This window comes from Schistocerca serialis, chromosome 7, assembly GCF_023864345.2.
Source record: "Schistocerca serialis cubense isolate TAMUIC-IGC-003099 chromosome 7, iqSchSeri2.2, whole genome shotgun sequence".
NCBI lineage: Eukaryota > Metazoa > Arthropoda > Insecta > Orthoptera > Acrididae > Schistocerca > Schistocerca serialis.
The window spans coordinates 479918559-479945053 of record NC_064644.1 but is presented as its reverse complement, the minus strand read 5'-3'; the positions used below and the strand labels follow the sequence as shown (position 1 = coordinate 479945053).

The 26495-nt window shown below is 41.6% G+C and overlaps 1 pseudogene; it reads right to left on the bottom strand.

Annotated features, from left to right (window-relative positions):
* Nucleotides 1-2621: 2621 nt before the first annotated feature.
* LOC126413607 (5S ribosomal RNA) lies at nucleotides 2622-2738 on the bottom strand (annotated as a pseudogene).
* Nucleotides 2739-26495: the final 23757 nt, after the last annotated feature.

Here is a 26495-nt window from a genome sequence, read left to right as displayed (position 1 = left end):
CGACTCACGCCCGGTACTCACAGCTTTACTTCTGCCAATACCTCGTCTCCTACCTTCCAAACTTTACAGAAGCTCTCCTGCGAACCAAAGTTTCATATCAGCGCACACTCCGCTGCAGAGTAAAAATCTCATTCTGGAAACCTCCCCCAGGCTGTGGCTAAGCCATGTCTCCGCAATATCCTTTCTTTCAGGAGTGCTAGTTCTGCAAGGTTCGCAGGAGAGCTTCTGTAAAGTTTAGAAGGTAGGAGACGAGGTACTGGCAGAAGTAAAGCTGTGATTACCGGGCGTGAGTCGTGTTTCGGTAGCTCAGCTGGTAGAGCACTTGCCCGCGAAAGGCAAAGGTCCCGCGTTCGAGTCTCGGTCGGGCACACAGTTTTAATCTGCCAGGAAGTTTCATATCAGCGCACACTCCGCTGCAGAGTGAAAATCTCATTCTGAGTAAGAGTTGTTTTGTTCGCAGCAGCACGGATCGTGCAGGATGAGCAGACTCCACGAGACGCTGCTGCCCGCCATTGCGCTGTGTCGGACTGCTGGGCTGGTTCCCTACACGATGGAGAAGGGCCGAGTGCGGCTCAGCAAGGCAGCCGCCGCCTGGTCGGGGATCTGTCTGCTCGTGCAGCTCGTGGACGCCGTGATGTTACCGTACGCCCTGGAAGAAGTCAGGAAATCTCCGCACAACTCCACGAGCACTGCACCCGCCTGGAAATTTCCATCATTTACAGTGATCACTGCAGCCGGCGAGCTGGGAAGTTCATGCGTCGTCGGCGCCTTGTTCTCGGACTTGGTAAAAAACAAAAAACATTACTCCGCAATCCTGCAACATCTTTCTTTCGCCGACAAGATGCTTTCACTGGATTCGTCTACGACATACCACAAACATGAGAGGTCCTTGAAAGTCAGAAGTACCGTCACTGTTTTCATTATTCTGGTCTTGTATTCGTGGTACATGGTGACTCTCGAAGGGCTCTGGAATGTAGTTAAGGGTGTGGCGGTAATCGTGCAGACGCTGCCGGTATCACTGAACATATTCTGGTTGATGACACTCTTCTTGGCGGTTCGCGAACGATTATTGACTGTCAACCAGCATCTAGAAGCGTTTCGGGTGAAATACGTCCATTCCACAATGTGGTATCTTTCGAGTGAAGACATGTGGAACATTAACCCGAGAACGAAGCCCCTTACAAAGTTTAACACTCGTGTAGACACCATTTCAAGTGAACACTGTGCATCGAACACGATACGTGTTCTCAGAGTGGCGTACAATTCCATCTGTGTCGCTATGGGGTCCTCGACTCAGACTCAGCAGTTCTTTGTTGCTGTGGAGTTAATGGGCCTGTTTGCCTGTGCAAATATCAACTTGTTTGGTTTTATGGGAGCTGATCCTAACTGGCATCCACGACTCGCTATGCTTATCGTTAACAGCTTACATCTGCTCAGCTTGGTAGTACCTGGACACCTCATTGCTATAGAAGTTGACTATTCCCTGGAACAGGTAACGTTCTGTAATGACAACGGTACATAGCCATTATAACGTAGAACTATAGGGGAGGGCGCCGTTCATGGACCACTTTTCACACTTTCGCCTCTTGCCAGCTCTGTAACGAAAGTACAATATATTTTCTTATTCCATTTGTAAATAATGGCACATACTTTTTATTTGCTCCAGTTTTTCTTCGGTAATTACAAAAGCTGCACGCGAAAATTAAGATTTTTCAAAATATGAAAACGTGCATCTAGGAACAAATATTCTATTGAAATTTAAAAGCACTGCAATCGAGAAAATCTTGTCAGTACTCTGTTTAGACATCTATCTGTTGTACTGTTATTCTGCTACGTACCAACAATCAGTAAATAAGATAAAATGAAGCAGAAGTTTTATCAAAACCTAGTTACAAGTTAACTTCATTTTGAAACTGAAATTACTGCAAACCAACACACATTTCCATTTTCAGGAGAGGTAAAACTGTTTATACATTAACTAAACTTGGTCAATTCGCAAATATCCATTGTTCCACGGCAAAAGACCTTCTTCAGTGTCTAGGTATAAGATGGTGCAAGATCGACAGATATGACTTAACCACCATACGTTACACAACTAGTTTCGAAAACATGTAGAAATTTACTTACCGTAACAATCTGTAACTGAAGAATTAACAATATGTTCGAAATAACTTAACTTTTTATGTTGCTCTTAAATGTGTAGAACTAGAAATGTTTAAAAATGCTCCACAAAACCGGACGACATGTCTAACAACAACAAAAGTTGAACAAGTAGTGGAAACTTCTTATGGTGGTCTCTAGTGTGCGTTTCTTCATCTGATTCTAAACTCGGTAACTGGACTTAATTACGGACCAAAACACATCAAGCGCTCTTACGTACAAAGTCCTTCAGGTACAATAAAAATTAAATTAAACTCTTCTCGAACAGGCCTAAAGGCCCAAAGGTACCGACCGGCCGCCGTGTCATCCTCAGACCACAGGCGTAACTGGATTCGGATATGGAGGGGCATGTGGTCAGCATACCGCTCTCCCGGCCGCATGTCAGTTTCCGAGACTGCAGGAGCTACTTCTCAATCAAGTAGCTCCTCAGTTTGCCTCACAAGGGCTGAGTGCACCTTGCTTGCCAACAGCGCTCGGCAGACCGGATGGTCACCCACCCAGTGCTAGCCCAGCCCGAGAGCGCTTAACTTCGGTGAACTGACGGGAACCGGTGTTACCACTGCGGGAAGGCCGTTGGCCTTCAGGTACAATACCGTCCCCTAAATGGTTTTTTACACTAAGTATCTCTCTCTCTCTCTCTCCCACTCTCTCTCTCTCTCTCTCTCTCTCTCTCTCTCTCTCTCTGACATCTGAAGTATTAAGTATCAAAATATCGACCTTTCGGTAAATCGTCTTAGACAGTGATATCAGTGTCGACAATATATTAAATTTAAAACAACTTCTTTTGTTATAGTGGATTTTCTTTTTATCAGAAGGAAATGTTGTTGATATTGAAATAAGAAACTGATATTCTTTAATTTTTTTCTGTGGGTCGTTGTTGTATTACATATAACTTTCCTAAAGAAATTCGTTAATTTTTATAAAAACATTTTTACGTTTTCATTCGTTTTAAATTGCATAAAATTTATAGAGCTCGTTGATTCCACTAAATCTATATTAATCCAGACATCAGAGAGAAAATAGTTTTTCGAAACTGAAAGTTTTTATAAATTAGCATTATTAACATTTATAAAATTCTTCCAGTGTCTTTAATTCAGTATTAACTCAAATAAATTACACTCAAAAGTAGTATCAATCTAAATACTAACAAAAGCTATCAATTGAACGACGATCTCAATCTTATGAAATTTGAAGATGTGACAAAAGTTGTGTGACACTCACTTTTCATTTTTGGAACACAACCCATGACTAGCTTAGAGAAACAAGTGATGACACTTTCTGCAGAACCTGACCATCATTCTGCAGGACAATGCTCAAGCACGTACAGTGCAAGCTGTTACTGATTTGTTTGACTGATGGTGCTGATAAGTGCTATACCACCTACTGCACGCCCCTGACTTAAGTCGTCGTAAGTTCAAAAACTGAAGGAAACACTTCGCGGCATTAGCTTCAGAACTGCTACAAATTCATCGGGCAGTAGACCGCGCCGCTCGAACTGTCAACACAACTGGCACTGCTAAGAGTATCCTACGACTTCCACATAGCTGGTAACGGGTTATACAGAATGCTGGTGACTACTTTGAAGGTCAGTAAAACTTTGAAACACGTATCTATTTTATACGAGCTGTAAATAAATAGTTGCCACTATTAAAGTTCCAATCCTCGTATGTGAACAGTGACTGCTTACATTCAAAAACATGAAAGCAAATGCAGTCGTGAAATGCACCAGTATCCGAATGTATCGAAAGCTTAATATCGATGTAAACTTTTGACAGTTTTTCATAAAAATATCAATATTACCGATTTATCGATATACTGGTGCCTCCTTTATCTTATACGCGGTCTGCCACCCCTTGAAAAGAAATTCTAGATGCCCCAATGCTGAAACACATTCTGAATTATGAATAAAGGAAATAAATTACTGGCTGAATCTGCGATCATTACGGACTTTTCTGAACAGTGCTCTAAACAATTTTTATTTATTGCATTCTTTAATGCTATTGTTTCGTTTACTGCTAACATCATGTCAAAACTTTCTACTTCTGAAACACAGTTCATTGTCAATGAATGACAGAAACAAATGAGAAGCCTAATGTCCCTTCTGACACTATGTAGCATGTAAACCAGGAACTACAGCAAAAAAACTTTTTGCCCTTCCAGACCTTTTATACACCAACTAAACCAAGCTCCGTCCGAACAAGCCTTGGAAGGCGCAACGGTACCGACTGGCCGCCGTGTCATCCTCAGCCCATAGGCGTCACTGGATGGGAATATGGAGGGGCATGTGGCCAGCACACCGCTCTTCCGGCTGCATGTCGGTTTACAAGACCGTTTTATACACCAGACATGGAAATATACGCAGGAAGCTACCATATGGCTCGAACCAATTCAGTATTGCAGCCGTTGCCGTAGTTGTGGGGATAATATCAACCTTATCTATCTAAGAAAGGATGATGATGTAGCTCACTGATTTATCAGTATACGTCTTCAATGGACGTTTCGAGGGGTACATAACACTTGTAGGAAAAATAAGGAATAACAACACTTGACCCATATATACTGGCATTATCTGCTTTTAAAAGGAAATTACAATGATTTATTAGTTTAAAAAGAGAGGAAAGGTTGTATTGCTTGTTTCGAAGAACATCAGGACAACTGAGAAAGCCAGAAAAAAGCAGTACATATAACAAGACAAAATGAGGTACAGAGACAGTGGACCAGTTGTGTTGTATCTACAGTGTGTCGTGTAACTCAGCAAGATGGTCTCTGAATGCTTCTACGCTCTTGTAAATGTAGCTGAAGTAAATGCTCAGACAAAATTAGCAGTCAGTACAGAGACGAATGTGAAACGACGCCAGTTACTGAAGACTATTGCAAACATCTGAAACGACATCGCTAGGGATGTGAGCTTCCATCTTCCTGGAGAACTTCGGCAAGCAATAAATACCACAGAACCAAAGGTTTGAGGACCGAAACATGACGGCCGTTGTGTCATTTACCGTAATTCAAAAGACAGAAACATAAATTTTGAGGAAAAATTAAAAATAAATAAGTATAAAAACATTTTCCTTCCATCCTATTGACCCTATGTGTGAAACATGTGCTTCTGAAAAAAATAGTGAGTGACAACTGAACTGTGTCATTAAGTTTAAACTTTTCACATGTACGCAGTTTCCTATTAATAATGTTACAGCTAAACATGTATTTTCATATTCAACCACAAAAATGATGGTTATGTTAACTTTAAAGCATACATTTGTTTTTTAATTGAACAAAATAGACATTAACGCTGTTTTAAAACTATATTCGTGTTATTATAGGCCAAGGCTTAAAAATTAATAGTTTAAGTACAACTGAATAAAATTATAGAGTAAATATACCCAGATTATAATCTGGCTACTACTCATTAGTAACTTTTTCAGCGAAAAGATCTGTGACCATCGTGTTCAGTAGTACCAGCTGCCGTCGGTGGAACCTACGGAGTTTGTCCTTGGGTCCAGGTGTACAAGCAACTGACGGTGGAGCCTGCTGAATAGGTTTTAGTGTACCAGCTGGTCCTTATGTACAGGAGTCCCAGTTATCGTTAGTAGAGTTTGTGGAGTTGGTCTTTGTGTACAAGAGTACTAACTACTACCTGTGAAGGTTGTGGAGTTGACTTCTTTGTTTATAGATGTGTGAGCTACTCTCGGTGGAACTTGTGGAGCTGGTCTATGTACACGGGCGTACCAGATGTTGTCGGTGGAGGCTATGTAGCTGGTGTTTGCGTACAGGTATAACAGCTACTGTCGGTTTGTTTATAGATGTGTGGACTATGCGCAGTGGAGCCTATAGAGCTGGTCTTGTGTACGAATGTACTAGATAATGTCGGTGGAGCCGATGGAGCTGCTGTTTGTGTACAGGTAACAGCTTCTGTCAGTGGAACACATGGCGTTGGTCTTTGTGCAAAAACAGACTGCCTAATGTTGGTAGAACCTGTGGAGTTGTCTTATTTGTTAACAGATGTAAGAGCTACTCCTGGTGGACCCTATGGACCTGGTCTTTGCGTACAGGTGTACTGGCTACTGTCGGTGGAGGCTATGGAGCTGATCTTTTTTATAGCTGTACCAGCCACTGTCGGTGGAGCCTGTGGAGTTGTCTTTGTTTACAGGTGTGCCAACTGCTGTCGATGGAGCCGGTGGAAGGCCGGCTAGCGCAGGAGCTGCGCCAGCTGGCGTGGCAGTTGCGCTGCCGGAAACCGCAGATGCGGGTAGCGGGGATTATCAACGTCGACCTGCGCCTGCTGGTCGGTTTCGTCACCACGCTCGTCACCTACGTCGTCCTGCTCTACACTTTCAGCTACTAACAACACGCACTCCACGCTGCAAACACAGCTGCATTTGTTTCATCGATATGCTGCACTATCAGGATATGAGAACAAACTTCTATAGTAAAAAAAAAAAAATTTCAACACAATGTTGAGACAATTTATATCATCTGTAACTGAATATTGACTTCACGTTTTTTCGTTACATTATGGGTCCAGGTGTGTTTGTTAATAGAGAGTGTATTACACAGTGCTCTTCATTATAGATTTCACTTGTCAGTCACAATTCTACGTCCTGTGTAGTGATAGTTGCTGATAGGAAGTACAGTTACATGTAAAAGTTTGCTGCAAGAGAAATAAAAGTAAATAGTAATTAGTAGTACTCTCTGTGTTTGTATCTCCTACCGCATGTGAAATTTTGGTGACAGATAAGGTGGACGTTGTGGTGATCCCTCCTGCTAATTCACTGTGTGCTGTGCCATACTAAATAGACGTGATACATGCAAAAACCTCGTATGCTACGTCACTAAATTACGGGAAAACTGAATATTTGAAAGTATGCGTATTACTCAATAGCTATCAGTACCTCTGGTGTGTGTTAATTCAGCTTCGTATTTCTCACTTTAGCAACTACAAGTAACTTAACTCACACAAAACGTTTTCTGAAGTTGATATTCATACCGGTTCAGACTAACTTTAAATTTTAGAAGAAAAATTTTCGATTATTCGATAATTCAGTGAATGAAAAGTCTTGAATTTAATATGTAACTGTTAAACATTCACCTGTACACAAAGACCAGATCCATAGGCTTCACGCAGAGTAGTTTGCACACCTATAAAGAAAGAAGTGGAGCGCCTTGCCACGGTTCGCGTGGTTCCCCCCGTCGGAGGTTCGAGTCCTCCCTCGGACATTGGTGTGTGTGTTGTCCTTAGCGTAAGTTAGTTTAAGTTAGATTAAGTAGTGTGTAAACTCAGGGGCCGATGACCTCAGAAATTTGGCCGGAAAGGATCTTCCCACAAATTTCCAAAAGAAGTGGCTTAATATTGTTTTATTTTCTCTGACCCTTTTGTTTCTTACAGAGGACTATAATACTTCCTAAACACAAAATATTATTAGCCATCAATGAATATCCATCAAATCATTTGAAATTTACCTATTTTGTATATGGTCAAGAAACTGAGAAAAATAACGTATTCAGATAATTGAAAAAGAAGAAAAATTTTATGTCGAAACGAATCGTAGGAAAATAAAAAATAGCTAGAGAACATTTCTGGGAAATTGTATGAAAGGGAAAGACACCTGGTATAATTTTTCACACAGCACAATTTAATTATTGCTAACACTTGGCTTAAGAAGCATGGAAGAAGATTGTATACATGGACGAGACCATGACGAAAGGCGAAAATACAAAAATGAAGCAGACAAAAGGAGACACAACGTCTTAAAACTGAGACTAATAGAAAATGAAGAACGTCAAAGTAGGTATGACTAGAGGAGGAATGCCAAGTTGTAAAAGCGTGAATGATTTTGGGAACCTGTGGTAAGACGACAAGTAGCTGTAAGAATATCAAGAGAACAGATTGTAAGCCACTTTATGAAGAGAAAGGACGGCTTTAGGTGGAAGGAATATATAAAAAGACAATAAAAAGAAAATACACTTGAAGACAGTGTTATGGAAAGTGAGGGCAAGTGGATGAACATGAGACTCAGAATGTGATAGTGTGGAAAAAGTTGACAGAGTACTTAAAGAACAAAGTCGAATCATGGGCGATAGAATAGACGAAATTCTTTCATAATTGTTGAGAGTGTTGTGAAAACACACTGAAAAACTATTCCATCAGGTACACAAAAAATACGACACAGGCAAAACAGCATCAGGCTTAAAAACGAATGTAACAATTTCACTTTAGTAAGTCATAGCTAGGAAATATTAACACGAATTACTTATAGAAAAATGCAAATGTAGATATACGCTGCCCTCAGAGACGATCAGTTCAGATTCTGAAGAAATGTAGGAGTACATGAGACAATATTGACTCTACAGCTTATCTTAAAAGATAGACTGTAGAAAGGCAGACCTTTATTTATGACATCTGACAGTGTTAACTGCATTACACTATTTGAAATTCTGAAGGCGACAGGGATAAAACGGCGGGGAGCGAATGATTGTCCAATACTCGCAGTCTCGCATAAAAAAAAAAAAAAAAAAAAAACACGGTAGTAGTAACATGAGTAAAAGTGCAAAAAAGGGAAAACATGGTTGAGAAAGGAGCGAGACAAGATTGCAGAAATAGAATCAAAATTCAGGGAGAAGAAATGAAAATTTTAAGATTTTGCCAATGATACTGAAATTGTGTTGAGGACCGAAAAAGGAATTGAAAAACCAGTTGAACATAACGGACAGTGTCTTTAAAGAGATTGGAGCAAGGGTAATGGGATGTAGCGAATTGAATCGTGTGATACTAAGAAAATTATGTGATGAAACTAGCTTTATTTAAAAAAGGTGCCTGATACTTCGTACGTGTGGAATTTATTTTTGACTTATAAACCTTCTTTGAATACCACGCTTTAAGTTGTATGGAGAGAAGTACCATTGAACCGCTTTGAGCGAAGGGTTCTGAGAAGCGAGATAACACACGACGGTCTCGATCACAGTTATGTCGCAGCTGGCTTTCGGAAGGAGTTTCAAAGAAGTGAGGTAGAAACTGATGCTCTCGACACGCAGCAAATCTCGCCTCAGTATCTTCATTGGATTCTAGAAATCACATAGTCCTCAGTCTTTTAGCTGTTCTAATGTATTCAGAAAGACTAGGTTGTTTCCTAGGCGCTTTTATTCGTCAATAAAACGAAAACAAAATGCAAAGAGTAGGTGCGAAAACACAAAATAAACTTAAGAAATCCATTTTACTAGCAAAGAATATAAATAAAAGTATCGAAAGAAGCAAAGCAATGACTTTAAGCTTTTAATATACAAAGCGAAATAAGTAAATGCGAACATCCTAGTCAAATAAATTCAATGCTGGTTTGTATTCGCAAAGATCATATTGCGCCACTTAATTCTGTCACAGACGTAAACTTTCGAAAAAGTGTGTTATCTAGCTAAAAATAACTATCAGTGCTATGTTCCTATTTTTTGGTCTACTACAATACTAATAGTACTATTAGTACTTTGCTGTACTACACCTTGATAATTAAACATCCGAAATACTCCTACTAAGCTGAGCAAACGATTTTAGATAACACTTTCAATTATTATATCTTTTTTCGTCTTCCAGTTTCAATTAAATAAAGCCTATATGTTGCCCAAGCTAGCACTAGTTACTTGTGAAGAATCTATGAAAATTCGTGTTACAGTTTTGGATATTAGGGTGTTCAAACAGACAGAACGGTTTTAGATATAATTTAAATCACGATATCTTCTTTTTCTTGTTCAGATTTTGATGAAATAAAGCCTATACGTTGCCACAAGCTATGCTCAAGTTACCTGTGAAAACCTCTTGAAAATTTGTCTAGTGGATTTGGAGATTAGCGTGTTCAGACAGACAGATACAACAATTCCACAGTTTTACTACTAGTGCAGATGAGAAACTAAAACTAATTGAAAAGTTTTGCTATTTAGGCAGCAAAACAACTGAAAATAACCGACGTAGAAAGGATGTAAAATGCAGACTGGCAATAAAAATTCTGAAAAAGAGAAATTCATTAAGGCTGAATATACATTTAAGACTTAGGAAGTCTTTTCTGAAAGAGTTTGTCTGAAGCGTAGCCTTATATAGATGTGTAACGTGGATGATAAACAGTACAGGGAAGGAGAGAATACAAGATTCTCAAATGTGATAATACACAAGAATGTGAAGATCGGATGGGTAATTCGAATCACTGATGAGGAGATACATATTTGAATTTGGAAGGAAATACGTTTCCTTCATAACATGGTGAAAACGAAGTTTTCGACCGTTTTTTTACAACCTAAGGCGTAAAGACATTTTTAATTTGGTTTTGGAGGTAAGTGCAGGGGTAGGAGAAAATATGGCGTAGCGAGACCACTACTTGATTACAATAACCATGTTCAAATGGATGTCGGCTGTAGAGGCTGTGCAGGGATGAAGAGGGTTGTACAGGATATGCTAGGTGAGGAGCTACACCAAACCATTCTTGTCACTCAAGACCACGACAACAACACGAGGAAGATAACGAACCTGATTGGTTTAATTTTGTACACCTTACATCAAAAATCTGAAGTGGAAGATGCCAACACCTTATCGACTTTTTGAACTCAACATGAAATTCTTTAGCGAAAGATGCCGAATCATTTTTCATGTAAGCAAGTGGAAAGTTACAGTAGACACAACCCCTGAATGAAATCATCTAAGTCAGACATTCACGATTATGTCCCAGTAAACTCTCCGTGAAGCGACCGTGCTCTTTTCTGACTGGCTGAAACAAACTACAGCCTTTGAGCGTTGTTGCTGCTCTCATATACTCCTGCACTTCCTCTGCTTGACCAGTCATAACTCCTCAACTAATATTAGCTTTCTGCCAAATTATGGCATCTAAGTACGCCAGGCAAGCTTCAGATAGTTATATTTTTAGCTGTCTGGAAGACTAAAATTAAGATATTACAGCCTTAAGTACGTACTGGCTGCATTGAAAGATGCCTCTCATACAGCAAACCTGATCCTCTACCTGACTGCACAACGTTATACACATGTACATATATACTTAAACTATTTGTAATTTAAAGATACATTCTTGATGAACACCATCTGATCATTCTACCACAGGTTCTGGTAGTGTAACAAATTTGTAATATTAACTAAAAACAAAGAACAAATTTTGTCTTCTTAAAAACGAAAATGAATATGCTGAGATATTTATGACAACTAGCTGTTATCTGCAGTCCCACTTGCATATTAGTAGTTTTGTTGTTATGAGTGACGGTGAGTAAGCAAGCCACTGTACTTGCAATAACATCAGCTGTCCTCACGTGTCTGCCTGTCCAGGTAAGCACAGTTCATGATGTGCATTCCACTCACCCCCCTTCCAAGCTATCGCAGCACGCGACTCATTTACATGTGCAGCGTCGCTGCCAGGCAGTGCGCACAGAGGGGCATGGTGCTATTGAATTAATTCTACATTATACAATGTGTACATTATGCCAGACATAGTGCGAAAGTATGGATTAAATGAATTGAAGGTTGTAGAAGCGTTGTATTTTTTACTTTGAATTGCATCAACTAGCACATATCAATCAATCAAAGCTTTTTCACAGATAATACAAAGATCGAAAGTCAAAGAGTACATATCTTTTTCAAAGAGTAAATATTTTTCCCTAGTTCGAGTAATGTTCTTCAAATCAATAATTATCTTGTACTACAGATTTTCTTATGTAGTCTATGTTCTTCTGCAGGGTACAAACTACATCCATACCATATTTCATCGAAATAGGTTCCGTGTGATAGTTTGAAAACGTAACAGACAGAGTTACTTTCACGACAAAGTTTACTTTCCGTCAGTGCAGTGAAGTGCCACGTGTGATTTGGGCGAGTGTGATTTTGTTTACATCGCGGCTGTCAGTGGGCTTTCCGTGCCAGACGCCAGAAATAATAGTTCTGTTGCTATTTTCTAATCAATTATTGTTATTTAGTAATCACGCCGAACAACAGCAATGTTCTCCTCGGGAATACATTTATCTATATAAAATTGTGTATTTATCCGGTCTGTATTCGTTAATTTTTGTGCCACCTTATTTCTTCGGCGGACAAAAATAAGTTTTGTTCTGCAAGGCCATAGTGATGATTTCTTGCGCCTTCAGGTATTATCAAACCGGTCGTCATTGATACGTCAGTAACGGCTAAAGCGTTTAAATATTACTATGGACCAAACTTTCAACGACGTTGTATTTTTTCCCGTAATCCGATTTTGATGAATTAAAGTCCGTACGGTTGCTCAAGCTATGCTCAAGTTACCTGCAAAAATACCATCAAAATTCGCCTGGCAGTTTTGGAGATTAGCGTGTTCAAACAGACAGACACGACGGTTTTATAGATTTATTTTTAGTGTCCGAAAAAGCTGAGCTGACTGTCTTACGACCATCAGAACCTGTGAGTACTTAATAAGGAGGGACCATCCTATACAAAAACTCCGTCGATAATATTAACGTTAACTTTATTGCTCACAATCAGAGGAGGCGGCAAAGAATACACGGCTTGTTCGATCGTTCCGTCTTGCAATTGAAAATAGCATGCAAGGAACAAAATATTAGAGTTATCTCGTAACTACGCACGAACTAATAGCATGGCTGATACCAAAAAATAAAAAGCATAATTAAAGAATAACAAAACCAAAACATAGATATGTAGACACACAGCGCCTCTGGTGGCTGGCACGAAATGTTTGACGGCGTGATTGTTTCTAAACACAAGCACACTACACGAGCGGTAGAACACTACGTGTGGTTGGTCCCGGCGGAGGTTCGAGTCCTCCCTCGGGCATGGGTGTGTGTGTTTGTCCTTAGGATAATTTAAGTTAAGTAGTGTGTAAGCTTAGGGACTGATGACCTTAGCAGTTAAGTCTCATAAGATTTCACACACATTTGAACAACACTACGTAACTGCGCTCTGTCGCCACAATTAGTATAGGTAGCATAAGTCATACTTTATCTTGTTGCAAGCTGTTTGATGACTCTTTGACAATAAAGGCCATAAAGGGTTTACCTACACACTTTTATCCTAATTATACACTGTGACATTAGTGTACCAACATGCTAGCTATTCTCCATGGGAAACCGAAAATTTCGTATTTTAAATAAATTCATATATCTTGGCAATCATTAAAGTTATCAGCTCGATAACTGAATGGTAATCTACAGTTATTATTTGAAAGTGTTGAGTGTACTTTCATTACAGTCAGTGTACTGGAGTGGGTAGTATTAATCGACTTGTTGTCGCGTGATTTGGCGACTTGATTCTCGTTCGCAGAGCTGCACGGCTTACGGCATTCATTTAGCATGAGAAATAAATCTCCTCCAGCCCACATCTCCGCTCCGTTTACTGGTAGGTGATCAACATTCCGTCATAGTAAGTGAGTTATTTAGCTACATCAGGACTTAATTCATTAGTGTTCCACTCATCTACTTCAAAATGTTTCAAATGGCTTTAAACTTAACATCTGAGGTCATCAGTCCCCTAGACATAGAACTACTTTAACTAATCAAAGGACATTACACAAATCCATGCCCGAGGCAGAGCTCGAACCTGCGACCGTAGCGGTAGCGCGGTTCCGGGCTGAAGCGCCTAGAACCGCTCAGTCACAGCGGCCGGTCACTCATCTACGTTACACTTAATTTTATAATTGTAATTAATTTTCTAGGTTATTGTACGACTTGACGAAATCTACATTCATTACTATTCCCTGCAGTTATAGGTACCATTATATTACTAGTTAGTAATATATTTACATTAAACTAAATTACAAACACGTACGATAATATTGAAGTGGTGGTTTGAACAACACGCACAACACTTCATTGACATCACAGTATTTCTGAGTTGTTTATTAACTTGTATTCCACCCACCGTCACTTGCACGTCACATTACGACACTTCTTTGTCCGTTAATATCTATTCGGAATTTCAGTAGTCCATAGTGGACTGTTCGCAGAAACAAAAGCACACGTCGTTATAGATTTCGATGCGCAGAACAAGAATATCACGATTAAAATTGTCATCTAAAAAAATGGTTCAAATGGCTCTGAGCACTATGGGACTCAACTGCTGAGGTCATTAGTCCCCTAGAACTTAGAACTAGTTAAACCTAACTAACCTAAGGACATCACAAACATCCATGCCCGAGGCAGGATTCGAACCTGCGACCGTAGCGGTCTTGCGGTTCCAGACTGCAGCGCCTTTAACCGCACGGCCACTTCGGCCGGCAATTGTCATCTACTCAGGGTTAAAAGTAAGATGGGACTTTATATTTCACGTATGTCTCTACTGCAATTAATAGAACATACATGTTAATTGAACTTACCAAGTTAAATCGCACCGTTTCATTGCCTTCCCCCCATGGATGGAGCCTGGAGCATCTCTCTGTAGCATCCAGCAGAAATCAGGCAACATAGCACTATTCCACCGTCCTGTGAACCGCCGTTCCATGAGGGAAATGGTGGAGCCGCACGCCGTGGTCATCACGGAATGCACAGCTGTTCTCTGGGAACACATCGAGGTGGGAGTAAAGGAAGTGCATCTTCAGGGTCATGTTGCAGCCAGTGACCTTATAAGCAAGAATGTGTTCATCTGCAAGGTCCCCATAATTTTCAGCTCTCCTGATTCCCTAGAGCAATGTTGTCTCATTACGAAGGCAGTGCTACGCACGCTCCTAAACGGGGGTTAAAGCGGATTCATGTTGTGTGTGTGTGTGTGTGTGTGTGTGTGTGTGTGGAGGGTGGGCGAGGGGAGGGGGGTGAGTCTGTATGTCCCCCAACAAGTGACGTATCTGTGAACCAATGAATATCCCCAGTGTGATCTCTGTGCTGAGTCGTGGGAACTTGCTAAACAAATAGTGCAATACTGCTTCATTCCTGTATGCAGCCTTAACAAACGCTGACATTGGTCCCTATATAATGTGTGATGATGAGATAACAATTTTGTTCAAATCCACTACAGGTTCTTCGCCAATATTTTTTTTTTTTTTTTTTTTTTTTTTTACCCAGGCACCAGAGATGTTCGTGGAGGCAATTCCCTCTGTGTGTAGAGTTTTTCTCTTGAGCGATTTTCCCACTCACAAGGTGGCAGCAATATTTGGTGTCACCCCCTTAGAAACCCAAAGCATGGCATTGGACTTCAAAATCTCCATATACCATACATTCATGTTTATTATAATCAACGCACTTTACAATTGAATTCAGCATGGTGTACATTTATCATGTATATATGCAAACTGAAGTGGCGAATGAAAATTTATACTACGGCTGGGATTCGAACCCGGGTCCCCTGGACACTAGGCAGAAGAACTAACCATTACTCACCATAGAGCAGTGGCTTTCGATAACTGCACAGACCACTCCAACACGCCTCTCTCCCCAATTCAATTCCCAATCGCGCCTCAGCACACTTGATGTTCCTCCTAAACTCGAACATCATTGCTGAGACTCTCCAAATGTATTGGAATAGCATCTTAGCATCAGATGAATTGGGCGACCCTGCTTGAAACCCAGGCAAAGGGACTTTAATCAAATAGAACTGTGTGGTTCCAGAGACCTTTTCGAGTCTCAAACATCTACGATAATCATAGACTGAAGCGACGAATGAAAATTTGTACCAAGGCTAGGTTTCAAACTTGGATCTCCTCCTCAGTAGGCATGTGCGCTAACCACTACGCTATTATACTTGGAGAGCCTCTGCAATGCTCTTCGAGTTTATGGGGAATACCAAGCGGACAGAGACGTGAATGGAAATTTGGATTGAAGAGGTAGATGTGCTAGAGTAGTTCATGCAGTTGTGCAAAGCCACTGTGTCAGAGCACCGTAGTGATTACTCCATCTGCATAGTGAGCAGGAGACCTAGGTTCGAATTCCGGCCTTAGTATAAATTTTCGTTTATCGCTTCAGCCTGCATATATACACTTACGGAAGACAGTTTTTACGAGGTCGTGTAATAGGTCTACGAGTAACTGGATGTTCTTTCTGCTATACTGCAGAAATACTTGGAAGGAATGTAGCTACAGGACAAGACTGGTGGCAGCGGTGGTCACGAGAATATATGGTCGCAAGAAGACCGGGTTCCGGGCCACAACGTGGCACTACCAAGAGGGAAGACCATCGTGTTCAACGTATAGGTCTGGCGCATCGTACTGCATCCGCAGCAGCAATTTAAGCAGCAGCTGGCACCACTGTTACACAACGAACTGTTACAAATCTGTTACTTCAAGGGCAACTCAGAGCCAGACGATCTGTAGTGTACATTCCACTGACCACAAACCACCATCAATTGCGACTTCAGTGGTGTCGAGCGATAACTCATTGGAAGACAGCGTGGAAGTCTATTGTGTTTTCTGATGAAAGCTGATTCTGTATCGGTGCCAGTGATAGCCGTGTCTTGGTTAGAAGGAGAACACTTGAAAGCCTGCAACTAAACTGTCTGCTTGCTAAACACACTGGATCTACACCTGGAATTATGATCTGGGGTGCGATTTCGAATGACAACAAGAGCACTCTGATGGTCATCCCATGCATCCATCCCGGCTGCAAATTTTTATGTCAGTCTGGTGATTCGAAATGTGCTGCCTTTCGTGAACAGCATTCCAGGGGAGGTTTTCCAACAGGATAACACTCGTCCACATACCGCTGTTGTAACACAACATGCCCCACAGAGTCTCGATATGTTGTCTTGGTCCTCTCGTTCATCTGATCTGCCTCCAGTCTAGTACATAAGGGACATCATTGGACGACAACTACAGCATCATCCACAAACAGCATTAACCATACCTGTATAGACCATCCAAGTGCAACGGACTTGGAATTCAATCCCAAAAACTGACATCTGGCGCCTGTACAACACAATGCATGCACGTTTATATGCTTGCATTCAACATTCTGGCTGTTACACTGTTAATTAATGTACCAGCATTTCTTATTTGTAATGACTCTTCTCGCACTTACATTACCGTGTAATCTTGCAATATTAATCCCTTAAATATGTTACACAGACAAAAATGTTCCCGAAATTTCGTTACACTACATTAATTTTTTTTTGGGTGTTCCGATTTTTTTCGTCAGTGTACGCCATATACTGAGACTTGACAGGTCTCTGGAACCATATAGCTTCATTTGGCATAAATTTATTTAGCGAAGGCAGCATTTGCATATGGATAGGCTTTCAACAACACTGTGTAGCAGTACTGCCTTCAGGTTTGTTTTTGAGCCATTTATAAAGAGTCTCCACTCACCTGGTTTGTATGTAATGTTCAGGTCTTCCAGCCAGTCGTCAATGTCATTGCAGAATGCAATATCGTCCGCAGTAATCAAGGTTTTTTTTTTTTTTTTTTCTGAAACACAGACACACGTAGTGTGTCAGCGAGGACGTTCCATTACATTACTGCAGTTGTGGGGCATGAGTCCAGCTTAGTGCAATGGAAGATTTAATCCCCAATAAGACCACGAAGTTCACACTATGTGACTTTGCGTGATTGTCCAGATGATAATGGAGTACCGTAGTGGGAGTCTAGACGAATTTGTTGTAAGGCCATAACTGGTGAAATCTATGTTTACCGGCGACGGTTGGCCGAGTTCTGATGCAGCGGACTGGTCGCTCTCTGGGCGCGGGTCGGAAGAAAACTGTGAGTTGAACTGATTCCCAGTCGCCGCAGGAGTCGGTCGTGTACGTTGCCCCCCCCCCCCCCCCTCCTTTCTGTAGAGTGATTTCATTCGCAGTTTCACTTGTCCATCCACCCGGTCAAACACTCAGTATTTTTCGCGCTCGCGCTTCGATCGGTCTCCAAGGCGTGGCCCATCTCCGTGCAGAGACCGACCCCGAGTAGCAGCCTTCATCAGCACGTCGCCCTGCGCCTTACTGTCGGTAATATATGGAGATCCAGCCTGTAGGGTTTTAGTTGATTATTCAGCCGCCCAAACTTCGGAATGAGGTTTCTCAGTGGTGACATCTGCAGAGCCGCTTTGCCTCCTTAGTAGATATAATGGTACTACATCCGATTACCCACATGTTTACCGTTATTACACGTTTCACACCTGTACTCTTTGGTCCCCTTCTCGTAATAGAGAAGCACACTAGATTCCACGCATTGTCGATTGTACTAGTTTCTTGCTAACACCTCTGTCAAGTGAGGACTATTTACGTGTTTGATTTGCGTTGATATACAAGACTGTTCCTTGTTCAAATTCGTGGCCAATTTTGTGTTCCATTTACAGAAAATAAATATAATTGTAAGTTTTGAGGACGGCATTTATCTGTTAAATATTCACACTCACCAGAATCGTTTCACATCATCCCCATGGTAGTGTTATAGGCCCTTTGCTGTTCCTTACCTATATAAACGATTTCGGAGACACTCTGAGCACCCGTCTTACGTTGTTTGCAGATGACGCTGCCGTTTATCGACTAGTAAAGACATCAGAAGATCGCAACAGACTGCAAAACGATTTAGAAAAAATATCTGTATGGTGTTAAAACTTGCAATTGACCTTAAATAACGAAAAGTGCGAAATCATACACATGAGTGCTAAAAGGAATCTGTTGAACTTCGGTTATGCGATAAATCAGCCAAATCTTAGGCCGTAAATTCAACTAAATACCTAGGAATTAGAACAACTTAAATTGGAAGGAAAACATAGAAAATGTTGTGGGGGGAGGCTAACCAAAGATTGCGTTTTATTGGCAGGACACTTAGAAAACGCACCAGATCTACTAAAGAGACTGCCTACACTACGCTTATCCGTCCTCTTTTAGAATACTGCTGCGTGGTGTGGGATCCTTAGCAGACAGGACTGACGGAGTACATCGAAAAAGTTCAAAGAAGGAAGCACGTTTCGTATTATATCGAAATAGGAGAGAAAGTGTCACTTTAATGATACAGGAATTGGGATGGATATCATTAAAACAGAGGCGTTTATTGTTGCGGCGTAATCTTCTCACGAAGTTCCACTCACCAACTTTCTCCTCCGATTGCGAAAATATTTTGTTGACACCGACCCCCATAGGGAGAAACGATCACCATGACAAAATTAATTTTATTTACTTACACATCAAGTCCCGTAGGGTCAAACTGAGAAGTTAATCTCTAACGTCATAGAACGTGTCATTACATGAACTTACAACATAAAAGTAATAACAGATAAAAATAAAATGTTTATGAACCCGAAAACAGTCAGTCCATAAGTTTAAGTAAAATCAATCAACAATACAACAAGAATCAGCTTAATTTTTCTAGGAACTTCTCGACAGAACAGAAAGAGTGACCCATGAGGAAATTTCTCAGCTTCGATTTGAAAGCGCCTGGATTACTGCTAAGATTTTTTAATTCGAGTAGTAGCTTATTGAAAATGGATGCAGCAGAATACTGTACACCTTTCTGCATAAGAGTTACGGAAGACCGATCCAAATTCAGGTTTTATTTCTGCCGAGTACTAAATGAGTGAAAGCTGCTTATTCTTGGGAATAAGCTAGCACTGTTAAAAAGAAATGACAGTAAGGAATATACACATAGAGACGACAATGTCAAAATAGACTCGTGAACAGGGGTCGAGAAGAGGTTCGTAAACTTACACCACTTGCTGCCCAAACCGCCCGTTTCTGAGTCAAAAATATCCTTTTAGAATGGGAAGAGTTACCCCAAAATATAATACCAAACGACATAAGCGAATGAAAATAAACGAAGTAGACTAATTTTCGTATCGAACGATCACTCACTTCAGAAACCGTTTGAATAGTAAAAATGGCAGCTTAAGTCGTTGAACAAGATTCTGAGCGTGGACTTCCCATGACAGTTTACTATCCATCTGAACATCTAGAAATCTGAGCTGCCAAGTTTCACTAATCATATGCCCATTCTGTGAAATTAAAACGTCAGGTTTTGTTGAATTGTGTGTTATAAACTGTAAAAACTGAGTCTTACTGTGATTTGGCGTTAGTTTATTCTCTAAAAGCCATGAATTTATGTCATGAACTATACTATTTGAACCAAGCCAATGTTGCATACAACATCCTTTACTACCAAGCTAGTGTCATCAGTAAACAGAAATATTTTAGAGTTACTCGTAATACTAAAGGGCATATCATTTATATAAATAAGGAACAGGAGTGGCCCAAACACTGATGCCTGGGGCACCCCCACTTCACTGTACTCCACTCAGACCCCCACATTCTCAACATTGTGAATAATCACCTTTTGCTGTCTGTTGCTAAAGTAAGAGGTGAACCATTTGTGAGCTACTCCCCGTATGCTCTAAAGGTCCAGCTTCTGAAGCAATATTTTGTGATCAACTCAATCAAACGTCATAGTTAAATAAAAAAAATTTGTCTAGCGTTCGAAACCTTTTGTTTAACCCATCCAGTACCTCACAGGGAAAAGAGAATATAGCATTTTCAGTTGTTAAACGACTTCTATAGCCGAACTGTACATTTTATAGCAAATCGTGTGATATAAAATGATCAATTATCCTTACATACACATCCTTTTCAATAACTTTAGCAAACACTGATGGCATAGAAATAGGTCTAAAATTATCTACCTTTCTTCCTTTTTATAAAGCGGCTTTACTTCTGAGTACTATAATCGCTCAGGAAACTGACCATTCCTAAAGGAAAAATTACAAATATGGCTAAATACAGAGCTAACATGTGCAGCACAGTACTTTAATATTCTGCTAGGCACTCCATCATAACCATGAGAGACCTAAGTCTTCAGTGATTTAATTAGTGACTCAATCTCCCCCTTGTCTGTATCACAGAGGAGTATTTCAGACATCAATCTTGGAAAGGCATTTGCAAAAAGTTATATGATTGCCTGTAGAAACTATATTTTTGTTTAATTCACCAACAATGGTCAGAAAATGATTGTTAAATACTATACATATATCTGATTTATCAGTAACAGAAATATCTTTACTGCCAACTGACTTTATATCGTCGACCTTGTGCTGCTGACCAGACATTCCCTTCACAACTGACCATATGGTTTTAATTTTATCCTGTGAATTAGCTATTCTATTTGCATACCCCATACTCTTTGCCTTCCTAATAACATATCTAAGCACCTTACAATACTGTTTGTAATGGGCTACTGTAGCTGACTGTGATTACTTCTAACATTTTGATATAATTCCCGCTTTGTTCTACATGACATCCTTATCCAACTAGTCAGCCACCTGGGCTGCCTTTTCTGCCAGTACCCCGTTTAGAATATTCTAATGGAAAGCAACTCTCAAAGAGTATGAGAAATGTGTTAAGGAAAGCATGTATTTATCGTCTATGTTAACGGCACTATAAAATAGGGGAAATCAGAGCTTCCACGGAAAGATAGAGATGTTCGTTCTTTCCGTGCGTTACACGAGATTGGGAGAATTGAGAATTGTGAAGGTGGTTCGATAAACCCTCTGCCACGCACTTAAATGTGATTTGCAGAGTATCCATGTAGATGAAGATGTATATTTCTGATGGGGAACTTAAATCTATTCATTTAATGAATAAATTATATTAGAGGCTAGCCACCCCACGTAGGATGTTTATTATTGCCATTATATGATCGCGCTATACAACTTCTAAAGTTTCAGTGTAAATCCACTTGGATTTAATTTGCATAACATCATGATTCTGCCCCCTAACTTGCATTATCAGTTAATGGTCTCACAATAGTAAACATGCGGCTAGTTTCCAATGCTGAGTGGTGGATGACTGAACTCATCCAGCTGTGTGTGTCAGTTCAGCATCTTCACTACCAGTGCTTGATATTGGTACCTGTAGGGAAACCGGCAGTTCGTCACTATGAGCCACAGGACGAATGACAGATGGTGTGTCAGGGTATGAAACAGTCCTCTTCCTCTTGGTATTGACTTATTTCCTCAAGGGAGGTACCACACAAAAATAACAATCATATACGTGATTTGTTGGTTCATGCCAAGTAGCAGGCAATCAAATCACATGGAGACGTTTTATCAGGCATTCAAGCATTCAGTGTACACGAACACAAGGTGCAACAGAGGTGTGGCGCCACGATTTATCTTTGCCTCCAACTCGACACCCGAAATACAAGGCATATGCTTGTTTCACTTCCGTAGTCGTCGCCTTCTTCAACCATAAATAACATCTGCTCGAATGTAACAAAAGTTATCAGATCTGTTACTGCAGATGTGAGGAATTTTTGTTAAAGTGTACATGTACACGATAATGCGATTCTTCAGTTTCAACACTACGCCTCTCATACATTCACTGTCAACCGCCACGACATTCGTTTCAGTAACAAGGGAACTAACGCAGCACAAGACTATGCAGCTGTGACAAACGACAATTAAGATCGCTTCTGGTTTCTACATTGGACAATCGTCAATTGACTGAATGATGAGCACATGGTGTAAAGCAGTGTTGCCATATTGTACTGGAAGCGTCCACCCCTCTCACTTACGACAGAGGAATCCGTATCTTAATGTCTTTGCTTGTAGCTCTTATAATGCCCGGTAAGTGTGAACGTGAAACGTAAGTACCTTATTTACTTGCAACCCGGAGTTAAGAGACAATTTTTAAGCTTGACGTTCGCGTTCAGCACATCTAAATCTATAAAACACAGCTACTTTTGTTTCTGTAACAAATGAAAAGTGAAAATTTGTTGACCAATGTTTACATATTTCATTCCTAGATATGCTGGTTGTGATTCAGCAATACAAGCTGATCAGCCAAAACATTATGACCACCTACATAATAGCCGGCATGTCCATATTCGCACGGTTGACACCAACGACGCGTCATGGCACAAAAACAATGAGGCTGGAGGGACTTGCCGCCACATCAGCACACACAAGTCACCTAATTCCCGTAAATTCCGGGGATGGGGACGATGATCTCTGATGCGATGTTCAGTCTCTTCACAGACGTGTTCGATCGGGTTCAGGTATGGCGAGTTGCCGGCCCGGCAAAAATGGTCCAAATGGCTCTAAGCACTATGGGACTTAACATCTGAGGTCATCAGTCCCCTAGAACTATTTTTTTTTTTTTTTTTGGTCATCAGTCTACTGACTGGTTTGATGCGGCCCGCCACGAATTCCTTTCCTGTGCTAACCTCTTCATCTCAGAGTAGCACTTGCAACCTATGTCCTCAATTATTTGCTTGACGTATTCCAATCTCTGTCTTCCTCTACAGTTTTTGCCCTCTACAGCTCCCTCTAGTACCATGGAAGTCATTCCCTCATGTCTTAGCAGATGTCCTATCATCCTGTCCCTTCTCCTTATCAGTGTTTTCCACATATTCCTTTCCTCTCCGATTCTGCGTAGAACCTCCTCATTCCTTACCTTATCAGTCCACCTAATTTTCAACATTCGTCTGTAGCACCACATCTCAAATGCTTCGATTCTCTTCTGTTCCGGTTTTCCCACAGTCCATGTTTCACTGCCATACAATGTTGTACTCCAGACGTACATCTTCAGAAATTTCTTCCTCAAATTAAGGCCGATATTTGATATTAGTAGACTTCTCTTGGCCAGAAATGCCTTTTTTGCCGTAGCGAGTCTGCTTTTGATGTCCTTCTTGCTCCGTTCGTTATTGGTTATTTTACTGCCTAGGTAGCAGAATTCTTTAACTTCATTGACTTCGTGACCATCAATCCTGATGTTAAGTTTCTCGCTGTTCTCATTTCTCCTACTTCTCATTACCTTCGTCTTTCTCCGATTTACTCTCAAACCATACTGTGTACTCATTAGACTGTTCATTCCGTTCAGCAGATCATTTAATTCTTCTTCACTTTCACTCAGGATAGCAATGTCATCAGCGAATCGTATCATTGATATCCTTTCACCTTGTATTTTAATTCCACTGCTGAACCTTTCTTTTATTTCCATCATTTCTTCCTCGATGTACAGATTGAAGAGTAGGGGCGAAAGGCTACAGCCTTGTCTTACACCCCTCTTAATACGAGCACTTCGTTCTTGATCGTCCACTCTTATTATTCCCTCTTGGTTGTTGTACAGATTGTATATGACCCGTCTCTCCCTATAGCTTACCCCTACTTTTTTCAGAATCTCGAACAGCTTGCACTTAGAACTACTTAAACCTAACTAACCTAAGGACATCACACACATCCATGCCCGAGGCAGGATTCCAACCTGCGTCCGCAGCGGTCGCGCGGTTCCGTACTGAATCGCCTAGAACTGCTCGGCCATACCGGCCGGCGCCGAGCCGGCACATCAACTGTAACTCGCCACTGGGTTCCTCGAACCACTTCATCATACTCCTGACCGTGTTAGGCACATTATGTTATTGAAAAATGCCACTGCCGTCAGGAAACATGATGGTAATGAAGGGTTGTACGTGGTCTGCAACAATGTACGATACTCCTTGGCCGGCATGGTGCCTTGAACGAGCTCCACTGGATCGATGGATGCCCACGTGAATGTTCCCCAGAGCTTAATGGAGCCGCCGCCAGCTTATCTCTGTCCTGCAGTATACCTGTCAAGAAGCTGTTCCCTTGGAAGATGACGGATTTGCGCCCCCCATCGGCATGATGAAGAAGGTCTCAGGATTCAACAGACCTGCAACGCTTTGCCACTGCGCCAACGTCCATTGCCGATGGCCACGTGCCTATTTCAGTCGTAGTTGCCTATGTCATTGTGTTAACATCGGCACATGCATGGATCATCGTCTACGGAGGCTCATCGTTAGGAGTATTCGGTGCATTGTGTGTTTAGACACACTTGTACTCTGGCCAGTATTAAAATCTGGTGTTAGTTCCGCCACAGTTCGCCGCCTCTCCTGTTTTAACGGTCCATCTGTAATGAAGGGTGGCCGCCCAACCCCACGACATCTGAAAGTGGTTTCACCAAATGCTGAAAGCACTCACCACAGAACTTCTCGAACAGCCGACAAGTCGTACAGTTGCGTAATGCTCGTGCCGAGCCATCACGATCTGCCCTTGGTCAAACTCAAATAGATCGCTATATGATTGCGTGGTGTCTGTTCTTTCCGAGATGTCCGCCGTGAATCGTGTCAAGGTAGTCCTCGCAATTGCTATGATTCTGTGTCCTGGATGGCGCAGTGATTAGCAAGCAGGAGATCCTGGGTTCGAATCCTCACACATTTTCACTCGTCGCCACTGATTACGGGTAATGTTCCGAGGCAATTGACATCAGTAATCTCTTCCCTTTCCTCCCTTTATCCCCCCTCCACCTTCAATTTACATACAACCAAATAGATCGCGCGCCTTGCCCATCCCACATACGGACATCATGCTCACAGATACTGCATGCACCATACGTGTGTCTGACTGGAATTCACAACTCGGCAGGTGACGCTGCTATCGCCTGGACGGGTTCATATCGATAGCAGGTCATAATGCTCAGGCCGATCAGTGTATCTACATCTACATCTACATCTACATGATTACTCTGCAATTCACATTTAAGTGCTTGGCAGAGGGTTCATCGAACCACAATCATACTACCTCTCTACCATTCCATATGTCTCATACTCATATTTAATTACTACACTCCTGGAAATTGAAATAAGAACACCGTGAATTCATTGTTCCAGGGAGGGGAAACTTTATTGACACATTCCTGGGGTCAGATACATCACATGATCACACTGACAGAACCACAGGCACATAGACACAGGCAACAGAGCATGCACAATGTCGGCACTAGTACAGTGTATATCCACCTTTCGCAGCAATGCAGGCTGCTATTCTCCCATGGAGACGATCGTAGAGATGCTGGATGTAGTCCTGTGGAACGGCTTGCCATGCCATTTCCACCTGGCGCCTCAGTTGGACCAGCGTTCGTGCTGGACATGCAGACCGCGTGAGACGACGCTTCATCCAGTCCCAAACATGCTCAATGGGGGACAGATCCGGAGATCTTGCTGGCCAGGGTAGTTGACTTACACCTTCTAGAGCACGTTGGGTGGCACGGGATACATGCGGACGTGCATTGTCCTGTTGGAACAGCAAGTTCCCTTGCCGGTCTAGGAATGGTAGAACGATGGGTTCGATGACGGTTTGGATATACCGTGCACTATTCAGTGTCCCCTCGACGATCACCAGTGGTGTACGGCCAGTGTAGGAGATCGCTCCCCACACCATGATGCCGGGTGTTGGCCCTGTGTGCCTCGGTCGTATGCAGTCCTGATTGTGGCGCTCACCTGCACGGCGCCAAACACGCATACGACCATCATTGGCACCAAGGCAGAAGCGACTCTCATCGCTGAAGACGACACGTCTCCATTCGTCCCTCCATTCACGCCTGTCGCGACACCACTGGAGGCGGGCTGCACGATGTTGGGGCGTGAGCGGAAGACGGCCTAACGGTGTGCGGG